This window comes from Salmo salar, chromosome ssa02, assembly GCF_905237065.1.
Source record: "Salmo salar chromosome ssa02, Ssal_v3.1, whole genome shotgun sequence".
Classification (NCBI taxonomy): Eukaryota; Metazoa; Chordata; class Actinopteri; order Salmoniformes; family Salmonidae; genus Salmo; species Salmo salar.
This window is the reverse complement of record NC_059443.1, coordinates 94,313,117-94,330,993: the sequence shown is the minus strand read 5'-3', so window position 1 is coordinate 94,330,993 and position 17,877 is coordinate 94,313,117. Positions and strand designations below refer to the sequence as shown.

The 17,877-nt window shown below is 45.4% G+C and overlaps 1 protein-coding gene across 1 annotated transcript in view; it reads right to left on the bottom strand.

Annotated features, from left to right (window-relative positions):
* LOC106593686 (guanine nucleotide-binding protein G(I)/G(S)/G(O) subunit gamma-13) overlaps positions 1-12,075 on the bottom strand; it is a 75,724-nt gene extending 63,649 nt beyond the window's left edge. The window contains exon 1 of the mRNA XM_045712515.1: positions 11,742-12,075. The gene's annotated coding sequence lies outside the window, so the exon portion shown is untranslated. The remainder of the gene's footprint in view (positions 1-11,741) is intronic.
* Positions 12,076-17,877: the final 5,802 nt, after the last annotated feature.

Genomic DNA, 17,877 nt, shown 5'->3' with positions numbered 1-17,877 from the left:
ATCTATACAGACTACACTCTGCTACCAGACATATCTATACAGACTACACTCTGCTATCAGACATATCTATACAGACTACACTCTGCTACCATACATATCTATACAGTCTACACTCTGCTACCAGACATATCTATACAGACTACACTCTGCTACCAGACATATCTATACAGACTACACTCTGCTACCATACATATCTATACAGTCTACACTCTGCTATCAGACATATCTATACAGACTACACTCTGCTACCAGACATATCTATACAGTCTACACTCTGCTACCAGTCATATCTATACAGTCTACACTCTTCTACCAGACATATCTAGACAGTCTCCACTCTGCTACCAGACATATCTATACAGTCTACACTCTGCTACCAGACATATATATACAGACTACACTCTGTTACCAGTCTACACTCTGCTACCAGTCATATCTATACAGTCTACACTCTGCTACCAGACATATCTATACAGTCTACACTCTGCTACCAGTCTACACTCTGCTACCAGACATATCTATACAGACTACACTCTGCTACCAGACATATCTATACAGTCTACACTCTTCCAGCAGACATATCTAGACAGTCTACACTCTGCTACCAGACATATCTATACAGTCTACACTCTGCTACCAGACATATATATACAGACTACACTCTGTTACCAGTCTACACTCTGCTACCAGTCATATCTATACAGTCTACAGTCTGCTACCAGACATATCTATACAGTCTACACTCTGTTACCAGTCTACACTCTGCTACCAGTCATATCTATACAGTCTACACTCTCCTACCAGACATATCTATACAGTCTACACTCTGCTACCAGCCATATCTATACAGACTTCACTCTGCTACCAGACATATCTATACACACTACACTCTGCTACCAGTCATATCTATACAGTCTACACTCTGCTACCAGACATATCTCTACAGTCTACACTCTGCTACCAGACATATCTATACAGGCTACACTCTGCTACCAGACATATCTATACAGTCTACACTCTGCTACCAGACATATCTATACAGTCTACACTCTGCTACCAGACATATCTATACAGGTTACACTCTGCTACCAGACATATCTATACAGTCTACACTCTGCTACCAGACATATCTATACAGTCTACACTCTGCTACCAGACATATCTATACAGTCTACACTCTGCTACCAGACATATCTATACAGGCTACACTCTGCTACCAGACATATCTATACAGTCTACACTCTGCTACCAGACATATCTATACAGTCTACACTCTGCTACCAGAAATATCTATACAGGCTACACTCTGCTACAAGACATATCTATACAGTCTACACTCTGCTACCAGACATATCTATACAGTCTACACTCTGCTACCAGACAACACTCTGCTACCAGACATATCTATACAGTCTACACTCTGCTACCAGACATATCTATAAAGTCTACACTCTGCTACCAGACATATCTATAAAGTCTACACTCTGCTACCAGACATATCTATACAGTCTACACTCCGCTACCAGACATATCTATACAGTCTACACTCTGCTACCAGTCTACACTCTGCTACCAGACATATCTATACAGACTACAATCTGCTACCAGACATATCTATACTTTCTACACTCTGCAACCAGACATATCTATACAGACTACACTCTGCTACTAGTCTACACTCTGCTACCAGACATATCTATACAGACTACACTCTGCTAACAGACATATCTATACAGACTACACTCTGCTATCAGACATATCTATACAGACTACACTCTGCTACCAGACATATCTATACAGGTTACACTCTGCTACCAGACATATCTATACAGTCTACACTCTGCTACCAGACATATCTATACAGTCTACACTCTGCTACCAGACATATCTATACAGTCTACACTCTGCTACCAGACATATCTATGCATTCTACACTCTGCTACCAGTCATATCTATACAGTCTACAGTCTGCTACCAGACATATCTATACAGTCTACACTCTTCTACCAGACATATCTAGACAGTCTACACTCTGCTACCAGACATATCTCTACAGTCTACACTCTGCTACCAGACATATCTATACAGGCTACACTCTGCTACAAGACATATCTATACAGTCTACACTCTGCTACCAGACATATCTATACAGTCTACACTCTGCTACCAGACAACACTCTGCTACCAGACATATCTATACAGTCTACACTCTGCTACCAGACATATCTATAAAGTCTACACTCTGCTACCAGACATATCTATAAAGTCTACACTCTGCTACCAGACATATCTATACAGTCTACACTCCGCTACCAGACATATCTATACAGTCTACACTCTGCTACCAGTCTACACTCTGCTACCAGACATATCTATACAGACTACAATCTGCTACCAGACATATCTATACTTTCTACACTCTGCAACCAGACATATCTATACAGACTACACTCTGCTACTAGTCTACACTCTGCTACCAGACATATCTATACAGACTACACTCTGCTACCAGACATATCTATACAGACTACACTCTGCTATCAGACATATCTATACAGACTACACTCTGCTACCATACATATCTATACAGTCTACACTCTGCTACCAGACATATCTATACAGACTACACTCTGCTACCAGACATATCTATACAGACTACACTCTGCTACCATACATATCTATACAGTCTACACTCTGCTACCAGACATATCTATACAGTCTACACTCTGCTACCAGACATATCTATACAGTCTACACTCTGCTACCAGTCTACACTCTGCTACCAGACATATCTATACAGACTACACTCTGCTACCATTCATATCTATACAGTCTACACTCTGCTACCAGACATATCTATACAGTCTACACTCTTCCAGCAGACATATCTAGACAGTCTACACTCTGCTACCAGACATATCTATACAGTCTACACTCTGCTACCAGACATATATATACAGACTACACTCTGTTACCAGTCTACACTCTGCTACCAGTCATATCTATACAGTCTACAGTCTGCTACCAGACATATCTATACAGTCTACACTCTGTTACCAGTCTACACTCTGCTACCAGTCATATCTATACAGTCTGCACTCTCCTACCAGACATATCTATACAGTCTACACTCTGCTACCAGCCATATCTATACAGACTTCACTCTGCTACCAGACATATCTATACACACTACACTCTGCTACCAGTCATATCTATACAGTCTACACTCTGCTACCAGACATATCTCTACAGTCTACACTCTGCTACCAGACATATCTATACAGGCTACACTCTGCTACCAGACATATCTATACAGTCTACACTCTGCTACCAGACATATCTATACAGTCTACACTCTGCTACCAGACAACACTCTGCTACCAGACATATCTATACAGTCTACACTCTGCTACCAGACATATCTATACAGTCTACTCTCTGCTACCAGACATATCTATACAATCTACACTCTGTTACCAGTCTACACTCTGCTACCAGTCATATCTATGCAGTCTACACTCTGCTACCAGACATATCTATAAAGTCTACACTCTGCTACCAGACATATCTATAAAGTCTACACTCTGCTACCAGACATATCTATACAGTCTACACTCTGCTACCAGACATATCTATACAGTCTACACTCTGCTACCAGACATATCTATACAGTCTACACTCTGCTACCAGACATATCTATACAGTCTACACTCCGCTACCAGACATATCTATACAGTCTACACTCTGCTACCAGTCTACACTCTGCTACCAGACATATCTATACAGACTACAATCTGCTACCAGACATATCTATACTGTCTACACTCTGCAACCAGACATATCTATACAGACTACACTCTGCTACTAGTCTACACTCTGCTACCAGACATATCTATACAGACTACACTCTACTACCAGACATATCTATACAGACTACACTCTGCTATCAGACATATCTATACAGACTACACTCTGCTACCAGACATATCTAGACAGTCTCCACTCTGCTACCAGACATATCTATACAGTCTACACTCTGCTACCAGACATATATATACAGACTACACTCTGTTACCAGTCTACACTCTGCTACCAGTCATATCTATACAGTCTACACTCTGCTACCAGACATATCTATACAGTCTACACTCTGCTACCAGTCTACACTCTGCTACCAGACATATCTATACAGACTACACTCTGCTACCATTCATATCTATACAGTCTACACTCTGCTACCAGACATATCTATACAGTCTACACTCTTCCAGCAGACATATCTAGACAGTCTACACTCTGCTACCAGACATATCTATACAGTCTACACTCTGCTACCAGACATATATATACAGACTACACTCTGTTACCAGTCTACACTCTGCTACCAGTCATATCTATACAGTCTACAGTCTGCTACCAGACATATCTATACAGTCTACACTCTGTTACCAGTCTACACTCTGCTACCAGTCATATCTATACAGTCTACACTCTCCTACCAGACATATCTATACAGTCTACACTCTGCTACCAGCCATATCTATACAGACTTCACTCTGCTACCAGACATATCTATACACACTACACTCTGCTACCAGTCATATCTATACAGTCTACACTCTGCTACCAGACATATCTCTACAGTCTACACTCTGCTACCAGACATATCTATACAGGCTACACTCTGCTACCAGACATATCTATACAGTCTACACTCTGCTACCAGACATATCTATACAGTCTACACTCTGCTACCAGACAACACTCTGCTACCAGACATATCTATACAGTCTACACTCTGCTACCAGACATATCTATACAGTCTACTCTCTGCTACCAGACATATCTATACAATCTACACTCTGTTACCAGTCTACACTCTGCTACCAGTCATATCTATGCAGTCTACACTCTGCTACCAGACATATCTATAAAGTCTACACTCTGCTACCAGACATATCTATAAAGTCTACACTCTGCTACCAGACATATCTATACAGTCTACACTCTGCTACCAGACATATCTATACAGTCTACACTCTGCTACCAGACATATCTATACAGTCTACACTCTGCTACCAGACATATCTATACAGTCTACACTCCGCTACCAGACATATCTATACAGTCTACACTCTGCTACCAGTCTACACTCTGCTACCAGACATATCTATACAGACTACAATCTGCTACCAGACATAACTATACTGTCTACACTCTGCAACCAGACATATCTATACAGACTACACTCTGCTACTAGTCTACACTCTGCTACCAGACATATCTATACAGACTACACTCTACTACCAGACATATCTATACAGACTACACTCTGCTATCAGACATATCTATACACACTACACTCTGCTACCAGACATATCTATACAGACTACACTCTGCTACCAGACATATCTATACAGACTGAACTCTGCTACCAGTCTACACTCTGCAACCAGACATATCTATACAGTCTACACTCTGCTACCAGACATATCTATACAGTCTACACTCTGCTACCAGTCATATCTATACAGTCTACACTCTGCTACCAGTCTACACTCTCCTACCAGACATATCTATACAGTCTACACCCTGCTACCAGACATATCTATACAGACTACACTCTGCTACCAGTCTATACTCTGCTACCAGACATATCTATACAGTCTACACTCTGCTACCAGTCTACACTCTGCTACCAGACATATCTATACAGACTACAATCTGCTACCAGACATATCTATACTGTCTACACTCTGCAACCAGACATATCTATACAGACTACACTCTGCTACCAGTCTACACTCTGCTACCAGACATATCTATACAGACTACACTCTGCTACCAGACATATCTATACAGTCTACACTCTGCTACCAGTCTACACTCTGCTACCAGACATATCTATACAGTCTACACTCTGCTACCAGTCTACACTTTGCTACCAGACTTATCTATACAGACTACACCTTGCTACCAGTCATATCTATACAGTCTACACTCTGCTACCAGTCTACACTCTGCTACCAGACATATCTATACAGTCTACACTCTGCTACCAGACATATCTATACAGACTACACTCTGCTACCAGTCATATCTATACAGTCTACACTCTGCTACCAGACATATCTATACAGTCTACACTCTGCTACCAGACATATCTATACAGACTACACTCTGCTACCAGTCTACACTCTGCTACCAGACATATCTATACAGACTACACTCTGCTACCAGACATATCTATACAGTCTACACTCTGCTACCAGTCTACACTCTGCTACCAGACATATCTATACAGTCTACACTCTGCTACCAGTCTACACTTTGCTACCAGACTTATCTATACAGACTACACCTTGCTACCAGTCATATCTATACAGTCTACACTCTGCTACCAGTCTACACTCTGCTACCAGACATATCTATACAGTCTACACTCTGCTACCAGACATATCTATACAGACTACACTCTGCTACCAGTCATATCTATACAGTCTACACTCTGCTACCAGACATATCTATACAGTCTACACTCTGCTACCAGACATATCTATACAGTCTACACTCTGCTACCAGACATATATATACAGACTACACTCTGCTACCAGACATATATATACAGACTACACTCTGCTACCTGACATATCTATACAGACTACACTCTGCTACCAGACATATCTATACAGTCTACACTCTGCTACCAGACATATCTATACAGTCTACACTCTGCTACCAGACATATCTATACAGTCTACACTCTGCTACCAGACATATCTATACAGTCTACACTCTGCTACCAGACATATCTATACAGTCTACACTCTGCTACCAGACATATCTATACATTCTACACTCTGCTACCAGTCATATCTATACAGTCTACAGTCTGCTACCAGACATATATATACAGTCTACACTCTTCTACCAGACATATCTAGACAGTCTACACTCTGCTACCAGACATATCTATACAGTCTACACTCTGCTACCAGACATATATATACAGACTACACTCTGCTACCTGACATATCTATACAGACTACACTCTGCTACCAGACATATATCTACAGTCTACACTCTGCTACCAGACATATCTATACAGGTTACACTCTGCTACCAGACATATCTAGACAGTCTACACTCTGCTACCAGACATATCTATACAGTCTACACTCTGCTACCAGACATATATATATACAGACTACACTCTGTTACCAGTCTACACTCTGCTACCAGTCATATCTATACAGTCTACACTCTGCTACCAGACATATCTATAAAGTCTACACTCTGCTACCAGACATATATATACAGACTACACTCTGCTACCTGAAATATCTATCCAGACTACACTCTGCTACCAGACATATCTATACAGTCTTCACTCTGCTACCAGACATATCTATACAGTCTACACTCTGCTACCAGTCTACACTCTGCTACCAGACAAAAATATACAGTCTACACTCTGCTACCAGTCTACACTCTGCTACCAGTCTACACTCTGCTACCAGACATATCTATACAGTCTACACTCTGCTACCAGTCTACACTCTGCTACCAGTCATATCTATACAGTCTACACTCTGCTACCAGTCATATCTATACAGTCTACACTCTGCTACCAGACATATCTATACAGTCTACACTCTGCTACCAGACATATCTATACAGTCTACACTCTGCTACCAGTCTACACTCTGCTACCAGTCTACACTCTGCTACCAGTCATATCTATACAGTCTACACTCTGCTACCAGACATATCTATACAGTCTACACTCTGCTACCAGTCTACACTCTGCTACCAGTCATATCTATACATTCTACACTCTGCTACCAGACATATCTATACATTCTACACTCTGCTACCAGACATATCTATACAGTCTACACTCTGCTACCTGACATATCTATACAGACTACACTCTGCTACCAGACATATCTATACAGTCTACACTCTGCTACCAGACATATCTATACAGTCTACACTCTGCTACCAGTCATATCTATACAGTCTACACTCTGCTACCAGACATATCTATACACACTACACTCTGCTACCAAACATATCTATACAGACTACTCTCTGCTACCAGTCTACACTCTGCTACCAGACATATCTATACAGTCTACACTCTGCTACCAGACATATATATACAGACTAAAATCTGCTACCTGACATATCTATACATTCTACACTCTGCTACCTGACATATCTATACAGTCTACACTCTGCTACCAGACATATCTATACAGTCTACACTCTGCTACCAGACATATCTATACAGTCTACACTCTGCTACCAGACATATCTATACAGTCTACACTCTGCTACCAGACATATCTATACAGTCTACACTCTGCTACCAGACATATCTATACAGTCTACACTCTGCTACCAGACATATCTATACAGTCTACACTCTGCTACCAGACATATCTATACAGTCTACACTCTGCTACCAGTCATATCTATACAGTCTACACTCTGCTACCAGACATATCTATACAGTCTACACTCTGCTACCAGACATATCTATACAGTCTACACTCTGCTACCAGACATATCTATACAGTCTACACTCTGCTACCAGACATATCTATACAGTCTACACCCTGCTACCAGACATATCTATACAATCTACACTCTGCTACCAGACATATCTATACAGACTACACTCTGCTACCAGTCTACACTCTGCTACCAGACATATCTATACAGTCTACACTCTGCTACCAGACATATATATACAGACTACACTCTGCTACCTGACATATCTATACAGTCTACACTCTGCTACCTGACATATCTATACAGTCTACACTCTGCTACCAGACATATCTATACAGTCTACACTCTGCTACCAGACATATCTATACAGTCTACACTCTGCTACCAGACATATCTATACAGTCTACACTCTGCTACCAGACATATCTATACAGACTACACTCTGCTACCAGTCATATCTATACAGTCTACACTCTGCTACCAGACATATCTATACAGTCTACACTCTGCTACCAGACATATCTATACAGTCTACACTCTGCTACCAGACATATCTATACAGTCTACACTCTGCTACCAGTCATATCTATACAGTCTACACTCTGCTACCAGACATATCTATACAGTCTACACTCTGCTACCAGACATATCTATACAGTCTACACTCTGCTACCAGACATATCTATACAGTCTCCACACTGCTACCAGACATATCTATACAGTCTACACACTGCTACCAGACATATCTATACAGTCTACACTCTGCTACCAGACATATCTATACAGACTACACTCTGCTACCAGTCTACACTCTGCTACCAGACATATCTATACAGTCTACACTCTGCTACCAGACATATCTATACAGACTACACTCTGCTACCAGTCTACACTCTGCTACCAGACATATCTATACAGTCTACACTCTGCTACCAGTCATATCTATACAGTCTACACTCTGCTACCAGACATATCTATACAGTCTACACTCTGCTACCAGACATATCTATACAGTCTACACTCTGCTACCAGACATATCTATACAGTCTACACTCTGCTACCAGACATATCTATACAGACTACACTCTGCTACCAGTCTACACTCTGCTACCAGACATATCTATACAGTCTACACTCTGCTACCAGACATATCTATACAGACTACACTCTGCTACCAGTCTACACTCTGCTACCAGACATATCTATACAGTCTACACTCTGCTACCAGACATATCTATACAGTCTACACTCTGCTACCTGACATATCTATACAGTCTACACTCTGCTACCAGACATATCTATACAGTCTACACTCTGCTACCAGTCATATCTATACAGTCTACACTCTGCTACCAGTCATATCTATACAGTCTACACTCTGCTACCAGACATATCTATACAGTCTACACTCTGCTACCAGACATATCTATACAGTCTACACTCTGCTACCAGACATATCTATACAGTCTACACTCTGCTACCAGACATATCTATACAGTCTACACTCTGCTACCTGACATATCTATACAGACTACACTCTGCTACCAGACATATCTATACAGTCTACACTCTGCTACCAGACAACACTCTGCTTCCAGACATATCTATACACTCTACACTCTGCTACCAGACATATCTATACAGACTACACTCTGCTACCAGACATATCTATACAGACTACAGTCTGCTACCAGTCTACACTCTGCTACCAGACATATCTATACAGTCTACACTCTGCTACCAGTCTACACTCTGCTACCAGACATATCTATACAGTCTACACTCTGCTACCAGTCTACACTCTGCTACCAGACATAAATATACAGTCTACACTCTGCTAACAGACATATCTATACAGACTACACTCTGCTACCAGACATATCTATACAGACTACACTTTGCTACCAGTCTACACTCTGCTACCAGACATATCTATACAGTCTACACTCTGCTACCAGTCTACACTCTGCTACCAGACATATCTATACAGTCTACACTCTGCTACCAGTCTACACTCTGCTACCAGTCTACACTCTGCTACCAGTCATATCTATACAGTCTACACTCTGCTACCAGACATATCTATACAGTCTACACTCTGCTACCAGACATATCTATACAGTCTACACTCTGCTACCAGTCTACACTCTGCTACCAGTCATATCTATACAGTCTACACTCTGCTACCAGTCTACACTCTGCTACCAGTCATATCTATACAGTCTACACTCTGCTACCAGACATATCTATACAGTCTACACTCTGCTACCAGACATATCTATACAGTCTACACGCTGCTACCAGACATATCTATACAGACTACACTCTGCTACCAGACATATCTATACAGTCTACACTCTGCTACCAGAACGTAGATATGTGTGTGTGTGTGTGTGTGTGTGTGTGTGTGTGTGTGTGTGTGTGTGTGTGTGTAGTGTGTGTGTGTGTGTGTGTGTGTGTGTAGTGTGTGTGTAGTGTGTGTAGTGTGTGTGTAGTGTGTGTGTGTGTGTGTGTACTCCCTGGATGAGGAGATGTAATCTCATGTTTTGTCCACAGAAACCAACAGGAGAGATCAGAGTCAGAGATTCTCAGTGGTCAGTCTTCCCAGAGTCATCAAACAGACCTGGACTCTATATTCATTGTATGTGGTCCTGTTATGATGAAACTGGGTCATGTGCCTTTATTTAGGTCATTTAGCTGAGCAACAGTAACAGATATATTATATATATTATTATATTACAGATATATATTATATTATTATATATTACTGATTTATATTATATTATTATATAGCTCAGATAGGATCATATATACATATAGACACTGATTTAAAATGTGGTTATATATTTATATAAGTCTATGATTGTGTTGAAATGATTATTATAGACGTCACTGATTCTCTGTTCACCCCGGTCTCCGCGCTCATCATCACAAGCCGCCGTTTCACGGAAGGAAAAACCCGTCGTTTCTGTCGTTCAGTTCTGGTAAATCCCCCGGTTTTGAGAACACAACGTTAAATCCCTAACCCTAACCCAGGTTTTTATACAGAGAAGATAACAGATTTTAATTTTTTAACGTCGAGATAAAAAGCCAAGAGAGCCGTTACCGTGATGCAGCTGCTGTCCTCCGGTCTGTTTTATAAAGATGCTTTTTGTTTTCATGAATTTGTACAATATATAAAACAATGTTTCCATTACACCTATCGGGGATTTATTTCTTACCGTTTTACCGGAGACCTGGTGCTTCTGGTCGTGAGGTTCTGATCCAGATGAGCTGTAGCCCCTAGGTTTAGCCGATGTTCCCAGACAGACGACACGCGATTTAATAAAACCCTCCTTCCCAAAACTAACGAAAACGGTACAAGCCTCGAGCTCTAACGGGGAAATAGCGGTGGTTCGAGTGGAAAAAAAATCAGGAAACGCTCGAGCAGCTCCCGGTAGACAGGACCGACTACAGCGCAAGAGCGAGAGAGATCAATCCGCTTCTATCGTCTGCCTGTGGAACTGCCTCTCTCCCTCTCTCCTCCACTCTCCTCCCTGACATTCCCTCCCTCTCTCCTCCTCTCTCCTCCCTGACACTCCCTCTCTCCCTCTCTCCTCCTCTCTCCTCCCTGACACTCCCTCCCTCCCTGTCTCCTCCTCTCTCCTCCCTGACACTCCTTCTCTCCTCCTGTCTTCTATCAGTCTCTCCCTCACTCCCTCTCTCCTCCTCTATCCCTCTCTCCTCCTGTCTTCTATCAGACTCTCCCTCTCTCCCTCTCTCCTCCTGTCTTCTATCAGACTCTCCCTCTCTCCCTCTCTCCCCCTCTATCAGACACTCCCTCTCTCCCTCTCTCCAACTGTCTTCTATCAGTCTCTCCCTCTCTCCCTCTCTCCTCCTGTCTTCTATCAGACTCTCCCTCTCTCCCTCTCTCCTCCTGTCTTCTATCAGTCTCTCCCTCTCTCCCTCTCTCCTCCTCTATCAGACTCTCCCTCTCTCCCTCTCTCCTCCTCTATCAGACTCTCCCTCTCTCCCTCTCTCCTCCTGTCTTCTATCAGACTCTCCCTCTCTCCCTCTCTCCTCCTGTCTTCTATCAGACTCTCCCTCTCTCCTCCTGTCTTCTATCAGACTCTCCCTCTCTCCCTTTCTCCTCCTGTCTTCTATCAGACTCCCCCTCTCTTTCTCTCTCCTCCTGTCTTCTATCAGACTCTCCCTCTCTCCCTCTCTCCTCCTGTCTTCTATCAGTCTCTCCCTCTCTCCTCCTGTCTTCTATCAGACACTCCCTCTCTCCCTCTCTCCTCCTCTATCAGACACTCCCTCTCTCCCTCTCTCCACCTCTATCAGACACTCCCTCTCTCCCTCTCTCCTCCTCTATCAGACTCTCCCTCTCTCCCTCTCTCCTCCTGTCTTCTATCAGTCTCCCCCTCTCTCCCTCTCTCCTCCTGTCTTCTATCAGACTCTCCCTCTCTCCTCCTGTCTTCTATCAGACTCTCCCTCTCTCCCTCTCTCCTCCTGTCTTCTATCAGACTCTCCCTCTCTCCCTCTCTCCTCCTGTCTTCTATCAGACTCTCCCTCTCTCCCTCTCTCCCTTTCTCCTCCTGTCTTCTATCAGACTCTCCCTCTCTCCCTTTCTCCTCCTGTCTTCTATCAGACTCTCCCTCTCTCCCTCTCTCCTCCTGTCTTCTATCAGTCTCTCCCTCTCTCCTCCTGTCTTCTATCAGACACTCCCTCTCTCCCTCTCTCCTCCTCTCTCCTCCCTGACACTCCCTCTCTCCTCCTGTCTTCTATCAGTCTCTCCCTCACTCCCTCTCTCCTCCTCTATCCCTCTCTCCTCCTGTCTTCTATCAGACTCTCCCTCTCTCCCTCTCTCCTCCTGTCTTCTATCAGACTCTCCCTCTCTCCCTCTCTCCCCCTCTATCAGACACTCCCTCTCTCCCTCTCTCCAACTGTCTTCTATCAGTCTCTCCCTCTCTCCCTCTCTCCTCCTGTCTTCTATCAGTCTCTCCCTCTCTCCCTCTCTCCTCCTGTCTTCTATCAGACACTCCCTCTCTCCCTCTCTCCTCCTCTATCAGTCTCTCCCTCTCTCCCTCTCTCCTCCTGTCTTCTATCAGACACTCCCTCTCTCCCTCTCTCCTCCTCTATCAGACACTCCCTCTCTCCCTCTCTCCCTCTCTCCTCCTGTCTTCTATCAGACTCTCCCTCTCTCCCTCTCTCCTCCTGTCTTCTATCAGACTCTCCCTCTCTCCTCCTGTCTTCTATCAGACTCTCCCTCTCTCCCTTTCTCCTCCTGTCTTCTATCAGACTCCCCCTCTCTTTCTCTCTCCTCCTGTCTTCTATCAGACTCTCCCTCTCTCCCTCTCTCCTCCTGTCTTCTATCAGTCTCTCCCTCTCTCCTCCTGTCTTCTATCAGACACTCCCTCTCTCCCCCTCTATCAGACACTCCCTCTCTCCCTCTCTCCTCCTCTATCAGACTCTCCCTCTCTCCCTCTCTCCTCCTGTCTTCTATCAGTCTCCCACTCTCTCCCTCTCTCCTCCTGTCTTCTATCAGACTCTCCCTCTCTCCTCCTGTCTTCTATCAGACTCTCCCTCTCTCCCTCTCTCCTCCTGTCTTCTATCAGACTCTCCCTCTCTCCCTCTCTCCTCCTGTCTTCTATCAGTCTCTCCCTCTCTCCCTTTCTCCTCCTGTCTTCTATCAGACTCTCCCTCTCTCCCTCTCTCCTCCTGTCTTCTATCAGTCTCTCCCTCTCTCCTCCTGTCTTCTATCAGACACTCCCTCTCTCCCTCTCTCCTCCTCTATCAGACTCTCCCTCTCTCCCTCTCTCCTCCTGTCTTCTATCAGTCTCCCCCTCTCTCCCTCTCTCCTCCTGTCTTCTATCAGACACTCCCTCTCTCCCTCTCTCCTCCTGTCTTCTATCAGACTCTCCCTCTCTCCCTCTCTCCTCCTGTCTTCTATCAGACTCTCCCTCTCTCCCTCTCTCCCTCTCTCCTCCTATATCAGACTCTCCCTCTCTCCCTCTCTCCTCCTGTCTTCTATCAGTCTCTCCCTCTCTCCCTCTCTCCTCCTCTATCATACTCTCCCTCTCTCCTCCTCTACCAGACTCTCCCTCTCTCCCTCTCTCCTCCTCTATCATACTCTCCCTCTCTCCTCCTCTATCAGACACTCCCTCTCTCCCTCTCTCCTCCTGTCTTCTATCAGACTCTCCCTCTCTCCCTCTCTCCCTCTCTCCTCCTCTATCAGACTCTCCATCTCTCCCTCTCTCCTCCTGTCTTCTATCAGACTCTCCCTCTCTCCCTCTCTCCTCCTCTATCACTCTCCCTCTCTCCCTCTCTCCTCCTCTATCAGACACTCCCTCACTCCCTCTCTCCCTCTCTCCTCCTGTCTTCTATCAGACTCTCCCTCTCTCCCTCTCTCCTCCTGTCTTCTATCAGACTCTCCCTCTCTCCCTCTCTTCTCCTCTATCAGACACTCCCTCTCTCCCTCTCTCCCTCTCTCCCTCCCTCCTCCTGTCTTCTATCAGACACTCCCTCTCTCCCTCTCTCCTCCTCTATCAGACACTCCCTCTCTCCCTCTCTCCTCCTCTATCAGACACTCCCTCTCTCCCTCTCTCCTCCTGTCTTCTATCAGTCTCTCCCTCTCTCCCTCTCCTCCTCTATCAGACACTCCCTCTCTCCTCCTGTCTTCTATCAGACTCTCCCTCTCTCCCTCTCTCCTCCTGTTTTCTATCAGACACTCCCTCTCTCCATCTCTCCCTCACTCCCTCTCTCCTCCTGTTTTCTATCAGACTCTCCCTCTCTCCCTCTCTCCTCCTGTCTTCTATCAGACTCTCCCTCTCTCCCTCTCTCCTCCTGTCTTCTATCAGACACTCCCTCTCTCCCTCTCTCCTCCTCTATCAGACAATCCCTCTCTCCCTCTCTCCTCCTGTCTTCTATCAGACACTCCCTCTCTCCCTCTCTCCTCCTGTCTTCTATCAGACTCTCCCTCTCTCCCTCTCTCCTCCTCTATCAGACACTCCCTCTCTCCCTCTCTCCTCCTCTATCAGACACTCCCTCTCTCCCTCTCTCCTCCTGTCTTCTATCAGACTCTCCCTCTCTCCCTCTCTCCTCCTGTTTTCTATCAGACACTCCCTCTCTCCATCTCTCCCTCACTCCCTCTCTCCTCCTGTTTTCTATCAGACTCTCCCTCTCTCCCTCTCTCCTCCTGTCTTCTATCAGACTCTCCCTCTCTCCTCCTGTCTTCTATCAGACACTCCCTCTCTCCCTCTCTCCTCCTCTATCAGACAATCCCTCTCTCCCTCTCTCCTCCTGTCTTCTATCAGACACTCCCTCACTCCCTCTCTCCTATCAGACACTCCCTCTCTCCCTCTCTCCTCCTGTCTTCTATCAGACTCTCCCTCTCTCCATCTCTCCTCCTCTATCAGACACTCCCTCTCTCCCTCTCTCCCTCTCTCCTCCTGTCTTCTATCAGACTCTCCCTCTCTCCCTCTCTCCTCCTCTATCAGACACTCCCTCTCTCCCTCTCTCCCTCTCTCCTCCTGTCTTCTATCAGACTCTCCCTCTCTCCTCCTCTATCAGACACTCCATCTCTCCTCCTGTCTTCTATCAGACTCTCCCTCTCTCCCTCTCTCCTCCTCTATCAGACACTCCCTCTCTCCCTCTCTCCCTCTCTCCTCCTGTCTTCTATCAGACTCTCCCTCTCTCCCTCTCTCCTCCTGTCTTCTATCAGACTCTCCCTCTCTCCTCCTGTCTTCTATCAGACACTCCCTCTCTCCCTCTCTCCTCCTCTATCAGACAATCCCTCTCTCCCTCTCTCCTCCTGTCTTCTATCAGACACTCCCTCACTCCCTCTCTCCTATCAGACACTCCCTCTCTCCCTCTCTCCTCCTATCTTCTATCAGACTCTCCCTCTCTCCCTCTCTCCTCCTCTATCAGACACTCCCTCTCTCCCTCTCTCCTCCTGTCTTCTATCAGACACTCCCTCTCTCCCTCTCTCCTCCTCTATCAGACACTCCCTCTCTCCTCCTGTCTTCTATCAGACTCTCCCTCTCTCCCTGTCTCCTCCTCTATCAGACACTCCCTCTCTCCCTCTCTCCTCCTGTCTTCTATCAGACTCTCCCTCTCTCCCTCTCTCCTCCTGTCTTCTATCAGTCTCTCCCTCTCTCCCTCTCCTCCTCTATCAGACACTCCCTCTCTCCTCCTGTCTTCTATCAGACTCTCCCTCTCTCCCTCTCTCCCTCTCTCCTCCTGTTTTCTATCAGACACTCCCTCTCTCCATCTCTCCCTCACTCCCTCTCTCCTCCTGTCTTCTATCAGACTCTCCCTCTCTCCCTCTCTCCTCCTGTTTTCTATCAGACTCCCCCTCTCTCCCTCTCTCCTCCTGTCTTCTATCAGACTCTCCCTCTCTCCCTCTCTCCTCCTGTCTTCTATCAGACTCTCCCTCTCTCCCTCTCTCCTCCTGTCTTCTATCAGACTCTCCCTCCCTCCCTCCTCCTCTATCAGACACTCCCTCTCTCCCTCTCTCCCTCTCTCCTCCTGTCTTCTATCAGACTCTCCCTCTCTCCCTCTCTCCTCCTGTCTTCTATCAGACACTCCCTCTCTCCCTCTCTCCTCCTGTCTTCTATCAGTCTCTCCCTCACTCCCTCTCTCCCTCTCTCCTCCTGTCTTCTATCAGTCTCTCCCTCTCTCCCTCTCCTCCTCTATCAGACACTCCCTCTCTTCTCCTGTCTTCTATCAGACTCTCCCTCTCCCTCTCTCCCTCTCTCCTCCTGTTTTCTATCAGTCACTCCCTCTCTCCATCTCTCCCTCACTCCCTCTCTCCTCCTGTCTTCTATCAGACTCTCCCTCTCTCCCTCTCTCCTCCTGTTTTCTATCAGACTCCCCCTCTCTCCCTCTCTCCTCCTGTCTTCTATCAGACTCTCCCTCTCTCCTCCTGTCTTCTATCAGACACTCCCTCACTCCCTCTCTCCTATCAGACACTCCCTCTCTCCCTCTCTCCTCCTGTCTTCCATCAGACTCTCCCTCTCTCCCTCTCTCCTCCTGTCTTCTATCAGACTCTCCCTCTCTCCCTCTCTCCTCCTCTATCAGACAATCCCTCTCTCCCTCTCTCCTCCTGTCTTCTATCAGACACTCCCTCACTCCCTCTCTCCTATCAGACACTCCCTCTCTCCCTCTCTCCTCCTGTCTTCCATCAGACTCTCCCTCTCTCCCTCTCTCCTCCTGTCTTCTATCAGACTCTCCCTCTCTCCCTCTCTCCTCCTCTATCAGACACTCCCTCTCTCCCTCTCTCACTCTCTCCTCCTGTCTTCTATTTGACTCTCCCTCTCTCCCTCTCTCCTCCTGTCTTATATCAGACTCTCCCTCACTCCCTCTCTCCCTCTCTCC